The 15,057-nt window shown below is 55.8% G+C and overlaps 1 long non-coding RNA gene across 7 annotated transcripts in view; it reads right to left on the minus strand.

Annotated features, from left to right (window-relative positions):
* Positions 1 to 15,022, minus strand: part of LOC308183113 — a 120,052-nt gene extending 105,030 nt beyond the window's left edge. For 3 of the 7 annotated variants that reach the window (XR_013942290.1, XR_013942291.1, XR_013942292.1), the window contains exons 1-2: positions 6,653 to 15,022; positions 2,674 to 2,782 (exon numbers count right to left, since the gene is read on the minus strand). This is a non-coding gene — a long non-coding RNA (uncharacterized lncRNA). The other 4 variants (XR_013942287.1, XR_013942288.1, XR_013942289.1 and 1 more) reach the window with 4 other exon arrangements.
* Positions 15,023 to 15,057: the final 35 nt, after the last annotated feature.

The following is a 15,057-nucleotide window of genomic DNA, read 5'->3' on the forward strand; positions in this document are numbered from 1 at the left end:
CGCTCGTGCCACAATTTTCTTCAACTTCCAAAATAGTTTTCTCGAGTCTCTCATTTTCTTTCCACAATTACCTTTTCTTCCTGACAATCAGATACTTGCAAACAATCATCCAGAGGACTCAGGAAAGAGCTATGCTAAACACAGGGTTGTAATAAGAGAAATTTCTTGTTAAAATATTACATTGCTTTTCAGGCATGTACAATGCCACTGAGAATTTTTTTTAATGCAGCAACACACGCAGTCCAGGATTACAGAGAATCAAATTTTGCTCTCCAGATTACCGTGGTATTGCCAGACAGAATCCCTCCGTGTATATGTTCTGGTTTATAGCCCAATTACCCCGGTAATACCTTTCCTCTGGACACACATTTAACTGTTTCTGAAGCCTCAAAGTCGTACTGTGCTACGATTAGGTAAAGACAATTCTATTTCAGGACTTTGGTAGCGACGTGCATTTTAAGTACAAGTCTTAAATGCTTTCTCACCAGATGGAGTTTGCTTGCATTGCCAGGTAGGAGGGTTTTACCGAGCATTATTTTAACTAACGTCGAACCTATTTGAGTCCCTCACTGCTGTAAAACATGCTGCAGTTCGTTCCTGTGCATCCCCCTCCTGCCTCGGTGGCAGGACCCAGCTGGGCACTGTAACCCTGCCCCGAGCACAGCTGCAAGCCTGCTGACCAAGCATCCCCGGCACAACAGCAGCCACTTTGCTTGGGAGATGCATTTTCCTGCTGTTTTCCCTCCTTTTTCCTAAGCAGGCCATTGAACCTCTCCACTCCTGGCATTTAATCACAGGTCTTGAAAGCCTTTGTGGGTGTTAAACCTCCATCACTGTTCATAAAACCGGGGAGCCAGAGCTATTTGCCGCTGGGGGGTAAGTACAGAGGAAGGAGAGCTGGGCAGACCCAGCCGACAGCACACTGAAGATGAAGACGATGGAAACTCCGACTGTCTCCGGTGACTGGCAGGGAACTTCCCCGAGCTTTTCAGAAGAGAGAGGACTTCTGCCTCCGGGAGCTCCCTTTGTCAGCCTCCCAGGCAGGAGGGGAGGCTCTGCTGGTTCCTTCTGGATTAAAAGGGCTGCTATTGCCTCCTGGAGGTGCCTGAACAACCGTGTTTGGAAACAGCCTCCCTCTGCCACACGTCTTCCCCCTTCCTCTGCTTCAAAAGGGAGGAAGAGGGCAGGCTGCTGATGTTCACCGAGCGGGGACTCGGCCTCCCTTTTGGAGGACGGCTGCCCACTGGTAGCTCCTGCTGGAGCCCGGCCTTTTTCCTACAGAAATTGTTCTGCCTGGGATTCAGTTACACTTCCCAAACCCTTCCATGCTTTCTGGGAGGATAACGCTCAAACTGCAGCAGCCCCGAGATTTCAAACCTTTGCCCCAGGATTTCAGCGTGTCACCCAAATGCGAGGGGGCAGCCAGCACCGTGCAGAAAGCCACCCCAGGGACTTGAGCCCAAAGCATCGTTCAGGCACCGAGCAGAGCTCATCCCTGTCCCAGCAGCTACCGCCAGGCTCCCAGAGCTCCACCACACCACCACGTGCTGCTCCAACCAAGCACTCATCCAAACGCTGACAGATTGATGGGGCTGGAAAGGAGAGGGGTAGGAGCACCCGGAATGCAACGCTGAGATATTAATACAAGAAACGTACTGATAACTTTCTCATTATTTCCACGTTATTGTGATTTCACGTAAACTTCTCACCAACACCGCTCCCGCCTGCCTCTACACTTGTTCTGAGCTGGATCTGCCCCCCAGTGATGCTAATAACGGCTTCCGGATCATTTTTATTCATTTTGTGTGTTTCACTCACAGTACTTCATGTGACTTATGTATCCCCTGAAGCTCATATTTCTATTTGAATTGCAGGGCAAGTAGTGGGTTTTAACATTCTGACTGCACACGCGTTCTCCTCTCCCTCAAAATGAAAGATCATTTGAACTTTGAATTGCATTAGCATGACATTTTTCTACTAAATTACCCTGGCTGCACTCAGTCTGAAAAGAAAACCCCCCTTTTAACTTCGTGTAGGTTCTGCGAACATCTAAACACCAGAGGCAATGCACGGGGGAGAGAAGAGGACGGGAAAGGCCTGCAGCACCACTTGGCATCCTCGCCCCAGGAGAGGCAGAGGCCATCTGCAAGTCCTCCAGGTCTGAGCCTGGGTTTACCAGACCTCCTCCCAGGACAGACTGGGAGCACTGAGGTCTGAACATCACTCACCAGCAGCCCTGCTGCTAGCACAGCTGGGAAGGATTCATTTTCACTCTCCAGGAGTGAAAGACTGGCTTCTGCAGGCCACCCACCCCTTGCACACTCCTCCTGGCCGCTGCAGAATTACCAACATAAGCACCACCAATATTTTGAGTCTCTTTTTAAAGCCCACTACATGAACAGCATATCCAGCGGTTAAAAATAAATCCCTGCTCTCCCTGTGTTGCAGGATGCCAGATCCCACTCAGAGACCTCCATACACATAAGAAATAGGATGGGATCCAATACTCGGGGGTAAGCTCCAGTCATTTTTAAGACAACCTCATGCTATCAACAGGTAAACAGCGTTTTAGGCCTGCAGAGACACTCCTGCTGCCTGTGCCACCTCAGCTCGCAGCCGGCTTTATCCCCCACCCACCAGCGGTTTGATGGCGTGATTCGCACATTTGCCTACCTCAGCTTGCACTGAGACCCTTTTTCACACCCAGACAGGCTCCTCGCAGGGTGAGGCTCCTGGCTCTGCAGACCTCTGCCTCTCCCATTTACAGGCAATGCATTTCCATCTGAAGAGGAATTTAAAAACTATTAGTCAGGGAACATAGCAGATAGTAACTATAGCAATGCATCACTCACAGCATGGTAATTACACACCACCGGGTTGCCTGTAAAAGCTGGTCTACCTGGCAGAAAATGGCAGTAATCAGCCTATTGGCAGCAGACAATACAGCATCATTTGTAATTCTTATGGCTGCATGTTCTTCGTTTCACAGGGGCTGGATGCTAATCAATGAGTTGCCATGGTTACCCGACATCCACGGCCATCAATACACAATGAGATGCAAGGAAATTAGAGGGGCCTTCAGGCACCACTGCTGGGGGGACCCTGCTGGCTGCAGCCACCCCCCCCAACACCACGCCAGGGGTCAGAAGCTCAGAGCTGGGGCAGATGGTTTGAGCTCTGCTCCTGGCTTCTCCTCGGTGAGCGAAGTGACACAGCAGCAAGAAGCCAACTTTTTGTTCTGAACAAAGCCACCCCCCAGCCCCGGGCACTGAAGAGGGTCCCTAGGAGAGGATGAGGGTGGCAGAGCCACGGAAAGATGAGGGGTGCCTCCTAAGAGGGAGCAAGGCATGGCCTCCATCCTGCAGCCTGAGGCTGGAAAACGGAGGAACAAGGACTAAGTGACACGGCCAACGTCCCACGAGGAATCGGGAGCAGCAGGCAGCACAGCCTGCCCCTACTGAATGCCAGCCCACGGGCTTGGCCAAAGTCAGAAATAAAACCTGCCCCAGCATCAGAGGTGTTTCATCCGAGGCAGGCTCGAGTTCCCAGGAATAGCAAGGCTTTCTGCTAATAACCTAATTACTTTAATATGCAGCAGCATTAAAAAAAGAAAATGACATTTGAAGTTTGCGAAATGCAAGTCAAGTTATGAATCAATTCCTTCGAATGTTCTTATTAAAGTAATTAAATCACCTGTTGTGTGCTGGAATCTCCTGGGAAACCAGGAGAGCTTTTCCTCTCGGGGGGCTCACAGAGGGGGCCTGCTATGGGCACCCAGCACCCAAACGCCTGCTCAGGGTGCTGCTGGCCACAGGGTGAGGGGTCCCGAGCCACACACGAGCACCAGGGAGCCCCCCACTCGGTGCAGCACCAGCCACGTGCCGCTGAAGGGCCATCCAAGCTTTTTGAAGAAAGCCTCTCGATAGCAGCGAGCCTTTTCTGAAGGCACCAAGGGATTATCGCGTGCGGCACCGCCTTTGTGTTTGTGTACAGCCACACAAAGGGGATGCTGAGCCTTGGATGCTCATTCTGTTCATCTCCGTTCCCTCTCTGCTCGAATGCGCAGGCACATCCACGGCGACTTAAAAGAAATGCCCACGGGGATTTCACAGGGCAGGCACACCAAGTTTCATGGATGAAATGAGATAAGCAGGGCAGCAAGAACACCGAGGGGCAGCCTGCCCGCTGATTACAGCGGGACACAGGCCTTACGACCAGCAGGCCCTGGCCCAGCGCTGGGAGAGCATAGAAAACATCCTGAGCAGATTGTAGCAGAAAAGAGACACCGCTGTGGTTTAAGGCTGGATGATCCCCTTTTACGTGCCGTCACCTCTGAGCTAACGTGAAGGCCAAGCTCCAAGAAGCTGCTTGCCATGCGTTGGCATGAGAAAAGCCAAGAGCAGAGCCCAGCGCAGGGCCGCGTTGCTTTACCAGCACCAGGCCCAAACCACGCACATGCAAAATGCACGAGCTCCGGCTATTAGCAGCGCTGCTCTCAGGTGGCTCTCAGCAGGTCCCCTGGCACAGAAGGAGCTTTGTTGATGTGCAGTAACACACACAGTAAACACATTTTAGCATGCATGAGAAGCAGGACCACAGCCTCTCAAGGAGAGGGCCAGGATGGGCAGAGGGGAGCTGACCGGGCTGCCCTCGGAGCCCCAGCTGTGCCCACCGAGGGCCTCTCTTTCCCCTGGCTTAAACAGAGCCTGTCCCAGCTGCTCAGGGTTTCAAAAGGGATTTTTCTTCCCTCCCTCAGAGTGTTTGGTACAGGTACATACGTCCCAGCTCCCCAAAACTCTACAAAAAAAGAGCAAAACGAGAAAGCCAGCACCGACATTCGGATCTAAGCACCTACCTGCTCCTGTTCGCTCATCCCACAGCCAATTCCCTCTCTCCACAGGAGCATTTTGGCTTTTTCTCCAGGGCCTGAAGCATTTCCCCCCCTGGGGGTCGTGTCCCTGAGGACCCCTGCAGGGCTCCTTGCCCACTCCTGTGCCCACCCACCTGGATGGAAAGGGCACAGCCCCTCCCGCAGCTGGGGGCAAACAACTTCTTCCTTGCCTTTTTTTTTTATTGTTAATTTTTTAGAGTGAGATTATTAAAAAAAAGGGAAAAACTGGCAGTAGGGACGCTTCCAAACAGCACCAGCAGCCTCTTGTGGGCACGGCGAGTCCTGCAGCAGGAGCCGGCGCTGCCTGCAGGGAGCCAACCCAGGTCAGACAGGGAAGGTTTGGGCAGGGAAAGGCAGTGCCCTCAGCTCCAGGTGTGAAAATAAAACTAATAAACGTAAAACTACAGAGCTAACCGTTCACAGGATGACTACATCGTGAACCATCCGCAGGGTGACTACATCGTGCTCAACACACAGGCGTGATACAATTAACCAGGAATTAGATGTAAAAGACCTTGCATTAGAAGGGCTTCACCTGACAAAATCACCTGGTGACTAAGCAATTACAGCAGCTTTCCGCCAAGCCCCCTCCCTCCCTGTTGCACTGCCTCGGCTGAGCACTGGTTTAAGTCACTGGGCACAGATAAGGCAGGTGATCTTGTCAGGAATCCCATTTTTCCCTCTGGTATCTGCAGCTCAGGCACAGCCACGATGTTATCTCTCAGCACAGACCACTGAAACCAGCTGCACCGCAGCCTGCTCCGGGCTAGCCAGGGACTTACTCAGAGCACTGCCTTTCATTTGCCTCCTCTTATTAAGCACAGTATAGACACAGCAAGAGATGGCCCACGAGCACATTAAGGGCTATGTAGATGAGAAGGGGGGGGGAATATTTTGCCAAAACCATCCAAACCCAAGAACTGGGCCAAAGCCAGCAGCATAATCCCCTCATTTCACAGCGGGCACAAAATTGCTAAATCCCACTCCCTCTCCAGCCAAATCCTGCCTGTTCCCACCTCCACAGCCCCACATCATGATCTTCTCAGCTTTGGGTTCTTAATTCAGCTCTTTAAGAAAGACAGACACTCCAAGAAGACACGGATTGCAGCACGGCAAGCAGTAGTTGGAGGTTTTAAGGAGAAGGATCAGGTCAGGGAGGAAACCCAGACCTGGAGCTGCAGGAGCCCCAGCAGTGCCATCGCAGCCTGGGGACAAGCCCAGCATGGGGCCATGCCCACTCTGAGCCCAATTTCTAGCAAAAGTCTCAGCTCTGCCCTCTGCCAGGGCTTCCCCACCATTTAACAGCTGGAGGCACGCAGCTGCCAAGCACAAGCAAGCAGGCCAAGCATCCCTCTTGCTCCAGAAACCTCACATCCCCCCTTGCTTTTCAGAAACAAACGCTCCACTGAGCCACAAGTGCAGCAGACCTTTTTCCAAGGGCATTTGGCATGGCCATTTCTCCCGCATCTCACAAAAAAGACAACCACCAGGCTCCAGGCTGGGCTGCAGACCACCACTTGCAGCACAGCTGTCCCACATCACCCATCCCCATGCTTTGGGGAGCAGCCAGCAAGAGGGTTTGCACCACTCCTGCTTCATTCCTTCCCCTTTCCGAAGCCCTCAGGTGGCTCTGTGCCTGGGGACCACTGTGTCCTGCCCCAGGAGGAACAAGCACAAGGCACACAGTAATCCTATCCCCGTCTGATTTAGTGCAACCAGCTCACCCCAGGAGAGAACCCAGGCACGCACGCATGCACCTACCTGGTCTGCAGACTGCCACAGCCCCTTGGGTTCCTGCTCATCCACCTGCAGCAAAACCCTTGGTGTTTCTAGGGAGCCCTTTTATGGGCTTCCCCCACCTGCTTGCACCACCCTCAGGTGCTCCCCAAGTGCCAGGAATTCACTAATTGCCCCCTGCTCCCAATTAACCCTTTCATGTTTCCCCTGGGGTACCCCCACGCCCATGGCTCTGCTTTTGTGGGCGTCCCTCCCAAAAAGCAGCTCGCACACAGAGGCCAATGCTGCTCTGACCCCTGGGGTGGGCTCGTGGGGGGAAAACGGCCCTTCCTTACAACCTGTTGGGCCTCAAGACCGATATTTGGGCAAAGTTATCTTCAGCGGATGTGCAAAGCCTGCCTCCCCAGCCAGGCTTAGCTTAAATCAACGTAAAACTGGTTTAAACTACTCTGGAGGAAAGAGAGAGAAGAATAGCTGCTTCGGGTCTTGTTCTGATTTAGTGAAACCAGTTTATATTTGTGTTTATGCAGGGCTTGCCTCAATAAATCCCTGGATTACTGCCTGCGTTTATAAGTGATTTAAGTTGGTTTAAGGGATTCTAGCTTGCGATAGTGTAGCCAAATTGGTAATTCACACCAGGGCAAAATAAATAAGCGAATGGCAGAGAAGGGCTCTCAGACCATGCTGACACTGATTTTCCTGTGCACTGCCTCCTGCTCCTCCCTGCTTCTCACGCACAGCCGTGCTGAATCCCCCAAACCATCCCCGTGGGGCCTTTTAACCCAGTTCAAACATCCTGTATTGGAGCTTGCACAGAGAGCTGGGGTCAACCGAGGCCCAGAAAGTGCCGTGAAGCCCCCCAGGAGCCCAGCACAAGGCAGGACGCGGGGTCCAGCCGTGGAAGCAGGCAAGGGGAAATATTTGGGCACCAAACAAGCAGATCCCCATTCCCCTTGAACGAACGATCGCTGCTATTGCCTCATCTCTGCTAAGGTCTGAGCACTCCTGAACCGGGACTGTGCTGGAGCAGAGACAAGGTCTGAGTCACGATTTAAAATAAAAACTTCTCTAAAAATACTTCCTGGCAGCGACTCCCTCCAGCACGTGGCAAAGTAACCCTGCACCCTCCGGTCCCGACCCAAATCTCAGCCCAGGTGCTTTGGAGCTCCATTTCGTGGCAGGGCAGACACAGAGGGCACGGAAAGCCCCTTCCCCATTCCAACGCAGCTCCCAGGTCTGGGTCCTTCCCGTGCAGACCCCCTCTCGCTGCTGGGTGCCCCTGGTCCCCTCGCCCTCCTGCCGAGGGTCCGACATCTCTGTGGGACCGAGCCCTGCTCGGCTGCTCCCGCTGCTCTAATTGCATATCTGCGAGGTGGAGAGCTGCTGTAACCACAGCCCTGGCGCGCTATAAAAGCAAACAGAGAGCCGTATGTGATCATTATGCAAAGGACTCGCTCCTTTATGGGGTTTGGATTATAGTTTGTAATATACGAAGCTAAACTGCAGAGTGCGTTTGGTTTTATGGGCGCCATAAACCCGAGCGGCTGGGAGGGAGCGAGCGAGCCTGGCAGCAGTACGGGGGCTTCTCGTACCCATCACAGGACAAGTGGTGCCGGGAAAACCCCAAAATGGGGATTGTGTCCGAGCCCCTTTGCCAAAGGGCTGCCCAAGCAAGCACCGTGCCAGGGTATGGGGTGAAGGAGCTGGGCAGCACCACCAGAGGAGCCACGTGTCCCACCCTGGCTCTTGTGTGGAGCAAAAGTGCACGAGGAAGGGAAAGGGCACTGCTTCCCTGTCTTTTTTGTGGGGTGAATATTCCCCACGGCAGAGCCCAGGTGCCCAGGAGGCTGGGGAACCCCCCAGCTACCGAGGAGGGTGCCGGTGGTGTCAGCCCCCCTCGCCCCGGCTGCAAATCTCCTCTTTTATTGTGGTAATTGCCAATGCTCCCACCGCCGTGAAAATCAAATTACTCGGTGCAGAGATAAGGGAGCCCCGCGCCAGGGGGAGGACGGGGCGGGTGGGGGCCAGGGGCCGCGTGGCAGCTGGCTATCACAGGGATGCAGGGGAGAAAGGGATGGAAAATACAAGGGGAGCAGCTGGGGGTTAGGTGATTTTTGCAGCCTGCAGAGCAGGATATTGCTGCTTGGGGAAATAAGAGGACCAGGGTATAATCAGGTTTTTCCTTGCTCGAGCTCTTTCACCACCGCTTCCTCCCCGCTAAATGCTGTCACCTTCAGCCCAGTCTGAATCCCAGTCCTGGCCTGGAAGGATTTGATAAATATTTAAGCAAAATGCTTTCAGCATGATACACGTACGGTGTGTGCTACGGCACCGAGGTGCAGGGGGATAGCTCGGTGCGGGCACCACCTCCACAGAAGCCCTTTGGAGCCGGTCTGGGTTAATCATCGCGGCTTTGCCCTGGGAATTTTTAATTTAACCAGCCCCTCGGAAAAGCAGGCACATATGTCTGCTCAGCCAGAGAGCAGCCGGCTGCTGCCGTGAGTTGCTCAAGGATCCCCCGTGGGAGAAGTCGTCTCCAGCCGGCGGGCGCTGGGAACCCAACGCGGGGATTTCGCACACGGCTGCTCCACGGCTCCGACCCCACCGCGGCCGCCCTTTATCTCCAACCACTCCCCCCACAGAGCACAGGAAACAAACCAAACCGAACCAAAATAATTTCCTTTCTCGTTTCCTTTCCCTCGGCCTGCCGGAGATGGGCAGCTCTTGGGGCCTTCGGGAAGGAGCAAGGGAACGTGGAGCAGCCGAGGTGCGCCTTCGTGCCCCGCTCCTGGGCAGCCCTGCCTGAGGTCAGGCTTCGCTCCGAGCTTCTCCAGCTGCTGGGGGCCAGGGAAAAAAAGGCAAAGAGAGACCCAGGAGCCCCCAGCCCTGCAGGTGGGGGCACGGGACCCTCTCCCCTCCAAGCCCTCAGTGTCGCGTCTTGGCTGCACCAAGCAGAGAATCTTGGGCTGAGCAGAGGAACACTGCCCCCAGGTTTTTTTGGGGGGAGCCCCCAAAGCTCTGCTCTGACGGGAGATGTAACCACGCTTCCCTCCGCAAAGATCCAGGATGAATTATTTAGGCCTGTAACGCAGCAGCTCTGCTGAATTATTTAGGGGGATTTGGATTTGTAGGCCAATGAAGCAGAAGCGAGCGGTGCTGAGCGGCGCGGTGAATAGTCCCAAGAGAAAGCCGGGTCCTTTTTCTTCTTTTTCTTTCCCTTGATAAGCGTTACAAAAGCAGCCTGCACAATCTTCAGGGTGAGTCCTGGGAGTGAGTAAGACAAACTGCCCTCACCGCTTTCTCCAGCAGAATATTTTTGCTGCCCGGCTGGTTGCTGGCGTGTGCAGGGCCGGGAGATAAGCGTTGCACAACCCAGCGCGCAGCGCCCAGGAGGGGAGGAGCAGGAGGGGGAGGCTGCCGGTGGGAAAACCTCTGCTCCTCTCCAACCCCTGCAAACCCCACCTGAGCTGCAGGGTCGGGGCAGCACAGGGGCATGGGGGGGCTTCAGTTTTGCAGCAGATTCCTGTTTCTGACCCCAAATAAAATACCTGGCTCCAGTGCACGCCTGCAGCCTGGGATTCCCCACCAGTGTCCCCCAGGTGCCATCAGTCAGAGCCTTCCACAAATCCTAAACATAAAATCCTGGGCACTCTGACAGATACTGTACCTGAGGGTCTGTGTGCATTTACCTTTTGTCTCAAATGCCCCAAGGAGTCACATTTTCCAGCTTTTCTCTCTGACCCTGGGGACTAGAAACTTTGTTTGCTATCGGAGCTCCTGCAGTGAAATGACGCCAGGATGATGCTTTAGGAGAATTCCTGGGTGCATGCAATGATCTGGGCTGGAAAAGCAAGCCTTTGCGGCGTGACCGGGGTGTCCAGCTGACAGACACCCAGATTAGCACCGCAGATCAATACCCAGAACCGCTCGGAATCTTATCGCTGTTTTGCAACTCCGCTGGGCAGGGAGGAAGCTGCTTTGTTTAGCTGCAAAAGCAAACTTTGCTTTGAGGCTCTGGGGACATAGTCTGGGCTTGTCTCTATTTTAGCATCGAGCAAAGGAAGAGGCTGAAGAGCTACCACGGAGCTGAGAAATGGACGTGCTCTTGTCATTAATTTTAATGGGAAAGGAGCAGATGAATCCCAGAAGTGGAAGAGGAAATTTCAGCCTGCCTTCGCTAGCTCGGGTGCGATGTGCTTTTCTCATGACCTTTTGTCTTTTATTTGCTGCTAAACTGGCTGGGATTGAAACCCTCAAGCACAACGCTGTGAGAGCAGGCTGGTGGGGTCCGAATGCCTGGCTGGGGACGGGGTGGGGGGTGCTGGCTGCTTCGTGGGGCTCCCCAAAACCGAGCCAAGAGCAGCGCCTGGCTTACACAGGCTCGAACGCCCCAAGTTGCTGCTAGGCTGGGAAAGCCACACAGAGTTCTCTGTTCATTCCAGCTTTGACTGGCTGTGTTTTACCTAAAATTAGGGTAAATTGTAGGTAAAAGCAGAGCAGAGAGCACAGCAGTGCTGATAAGTGTCCCGCCAGTGCCTCGTCCCTTGGGTTTGTCACTAAGCCCTGCCAGGAAGGGTATGGCCGGAGGGGTCGGCTCAGTGGGATCCCCCCTTCACCCCAACCCAGACAAGAAATGCCCACAGCACGGGCTGCAAAAGGCTTTTTTCATCTCCCCCTGCACAGCAGCCTGGCAAAGGCTGGCAGCACAGCCCCCATGACACAGAAGCAGCCACCACGAGCATCGGCCAAGATCCTCCCTGGCCGCAAACAGAAGCTCCTCTTGCTACCTTGCACCTCGCTGCCGTGGTGTTTATTTATTCACCCCGGGACGGCGAAGCAGGCTGCTCTCCTCTCCTGCATGCACATGTCCCTGCAGTTCCTCCGTAATTATGCTGAGCAGGTCCACAGGTTAATTGCCATTTGTAATCCGCCTGCCCAGCAGAACTGACCGAGCACCAAGCACTCACTCTTTGCTGCCGAGTTTCAGCTCCAAATCCCAGGCCTGGCCACGCACGGAGCTCCCCTGCACGCTGCCCCGCAGGGTGGCCCTGTGCTGGCTGCAGGGCCCTATTTTCAGCTCACGTCTTGCTAAGGACTTGATTTGGGGCAGTAAATGAGGGTGGATGTTCCCAAGCGCTTGGCCATCACAAGCGCATGCCCGTGAAGCCCCGAGTCCCTCGTCTCCTTCCTTTTAGCAAGGCTCAGACTTCCAGCAGCCCCCCGGTGACAGTCAGGGGCAGCTTTCCAGCACCACCACCTGCAAAAACAGAGCGAATTTCTCCCCGCGGCAGCACTCCCTTGAAAGCCGAAGGGCAGCCGGCTTTACCTGCTGCCTCTTTTTCTTGCCTTGGACGGGAAACACCCGGCCGTGCAGTTTGGGGAAGCAGAGCAGGGCGTGTGCGGGCAGAGCCTGCCCCAGCGCCGGGGCAGAGCCTGGTCCCCTGCCCAGCTGCTGGCACCGGGGCTGCCCCTTCCCTGCACCTCCAGCACTGCCCAGTCCGGCTTCCCGGCTGGAGCCTGCATCGCTATTTAAAATTGACAAAATTAAGGCGCTGTCTGATCAGTGAATAAAGGTATTTTCTGGGCAGCATCCTCATCCCGTTCCCCTCGGTGCCATTGGAGCCCTCCAACCCTCCGGAGCATCCCGCGGCTTCGTTTCCTTTTCCCAGGCTTGCCTCACTTCCAGTGTTGCTTCCTGGGCCTGCAGGGAGAGAAGCCATTAAATACACCCACTCCTTGCTTTTAGCACTGGTCTGATTCTCCCGTAATTCCCTTAAATGGGTATGAACTTAGTTTAAGCTAGATCCAATTTCAGCGGGTTTGTAAATAATTTGTTAGCAAAAAAGGGAAAAATATCCCACTTCTGTCATTTCTGCTTATAGTTTCGCTTGAAACGTAAGGAAAATGGTACTCTCATTCAATTTATTCAATCTACCCATGCAAATCCACTTAGGGCTGTGCCAGGATGCCTACGCAGGAGGCCTTTCACCAGGGCTCAGCACCCCGCGGCCGGGCAGGGGCTGGGCGTGCACCCCGAGCTCTTCCACGAGCCGCAGCTCGGCGAGTGCCCTTTGCTGTTCTTCTCTGGGGCTACCCTGGCCTGGGAAAGCTTCCAGGTGACTGGGGAGCGAGGTAACACCACGAGTCAGACTCGTTTGAGGGGGCGAGGACACGGCAGCCGGGGCGAGTGCTGGCTTGCGCGGGATGCATGAGCCGGGGAGGACGAGTTTCAGCCGAGGAGGAGCTGCAGGGCCCGCGGGGCGGCCACGCCGCAGGGGACAGCACGGGGACACGGCGGGGCTGGGGCACTCACCGCCCCGACCCCCCCAACAGGAGGGTGGTTGAGCTCCTGAGCTGCATCCCTGCAAAATCTGCCCAAGTCGGGACAGTTCCTGAAAAGCTGCAGATACAACCGCTGGCCCATCTGGTATAAATAACTTCTTGGCTTTGCTGCCGTGTTTTGTTATGACTTACTATAGAAACACGAAGCTCCATTTGAATGAAAATGAATCATATTTTTTTTTTTATGCCTTTTCCCCTTGAGTGAAATCCTGTTAAACCATTCCTCTGCACTCACTGGAATACTTTTCTTCTTCTCTTTCTCCTTCTCCTTCTCCTTCTCTTTCTCCTTCTCTATCTCCTTCTCCTTTTCTTTCTCTTTCTCCGTTTCTTTCTCCTCCTCCTTCTCCTTCTTCTTCTTCCTCTCCTCAATTTTTAGGTCCTAAAATAGCAAATTCCAGCTGACTGCTTTCAAGGCAACGAGGCGCCCGCAGGATTGTGGGAGCGTTGCTCAAATCAGCAGAGAAACTAACCGAGCTGCCAGGAAACAATATTAAAAAAAGACGGGGGGTGGATCTCGTCCGCCGAGCGCCAGCCCCGTAAATCAAAGCGCTGCGGTCGGAGCAGAGCCGAAACCTCGCTTCTGCCCTGCTCCACCCCGGCGCAGCTCTTTGTGCTCGCTGTCAGACGCCCCGCTCGCGCGGCGGCGTGGGGCAGGGCACGGACCCGGCCGCTCCGGTTTGCAGCCCCGCGCGTTCACACGGCGCCGCTCAGCCTCCTGCTGCCAGCTCGGCGTGTGAGCCGGGCACAGCAAGCCCTGGCGCCCGGCCTGTGCTGCTCTCCTCGAGTCGTGCCAAAGGCAGCCGTGGAGCAATGCGAGCCCGCTCCCGTGGGGACCTGCGGGCAGACGGGTGCCGCGCTGCGCAAACCAGTTTGAGACCAGTTCGGCCCCCGTTCCCAAGGCTGCAGCGATGTGCCGGCTGCCGAATCCCCCGACCCCTTCCCCATGTTGGCGCTGGGAGGTGCAGGAGCTGTTGTGGGGCTGGGGAACCCCCCCGGCTGCCCCCTCACAGGGTGCAGGTGTGTGCCGGAGCCGGAGCAGCCTCCCCGGCCACATACCTGGCGGGGATGTGGCCGCGCGGCACCGCACGCGGGGACAAGTCCCGATGTGCTGCCAGCCACCCCGCGAATTCCTGAGCGCTGCGTCAGCTGGCGGCGGCAAACAGGCCTGCTCGGCACGGGCAGGAAACCTGCCCCCGTGTAGGAAGAGATTAACGACGGAGCGAGGAAGGAGGAGGCGAACAGATCTCCCCAGGGGCAGACGTACGGGCAGGGGAGGGATGTGGGAACGTAGCTGCGCCTCCAGCCAAGCTGGGAGCAGCGGGACATGGGAGCTCTGCATGTGGGTCCCCGCTCCGCTTCCTCCTGGGGCTGGCAGAAGCACGCCCCACCACGTCTGCCCCCTCACGCTGCAGTCCCACAGGCAGTCCGCAGCCTGCGCAGACCTCAGCCCGCTGCATTTGGGGCGGTTTTGCTACCTGGAGGTCCGGCTGTGCGCAAAGTCCTGCCGGGCCCATGCACAGGCTGCGGAAGCTCAGCTCCCCTGCGCCCTGCGTTTATTTGCCTTTCCAGCTGATAAAACCGTGCACTTGGGGGGGGGGGGGGGTGTGGGGGGGTTGTTTGCAGAGCCAAAGCCACTTCACCGAGCATCAGCCTGAGCGCGGCGAGGCTGCCCTGCTGCTGCCGGCAGCTCGGCTGGCTCCGCAGCCGGCCCAGCTCCGCAGGCACCGTGCCTCAGTTTCCCCACCTGCCCTTCGGATATCTCTGGCCACGGCCCTGCAGATCAGCTCCCCGCGGTCGGAGGCTCGGGGAACGCGGCATTATTTCCGCTGTGTGGACGAGCTGTGGCTCAGCCCAGCGGCTGCCCCAGTTCGGGGTACTGGAGGCTCCACTTCCATGGTGCCAAGCGTCCCCCCGCAGCACCCCTCGCTCTCCCTCAGCCCCATCTATGGCCAGAGCCGGACCCGGGGGCTCGCCCCCGGTGTGGAGCACAGAAAATCCCCTTCTCCAAACCACAGCCGGTGGTGCTGGGGAGCTGCCTCCGAGACCCCCCCCCCCGTCCCCGGGCCGGCACCGCGCTGCGGGGCGCT

This window comes from Anser brachyrhynchus (assembly GCF_964034855.1).
Source record: "Anser brachyrhynchus genome assembly, chromosome: 26".
In the NCBI taxonomy this organism is placed as follows: domain Eukaryota; kingdom Metazoa; phylum Chordata; class Aves; order Anseriformes; family Anatidae; genus Anser; species Anser brachyrhynchus.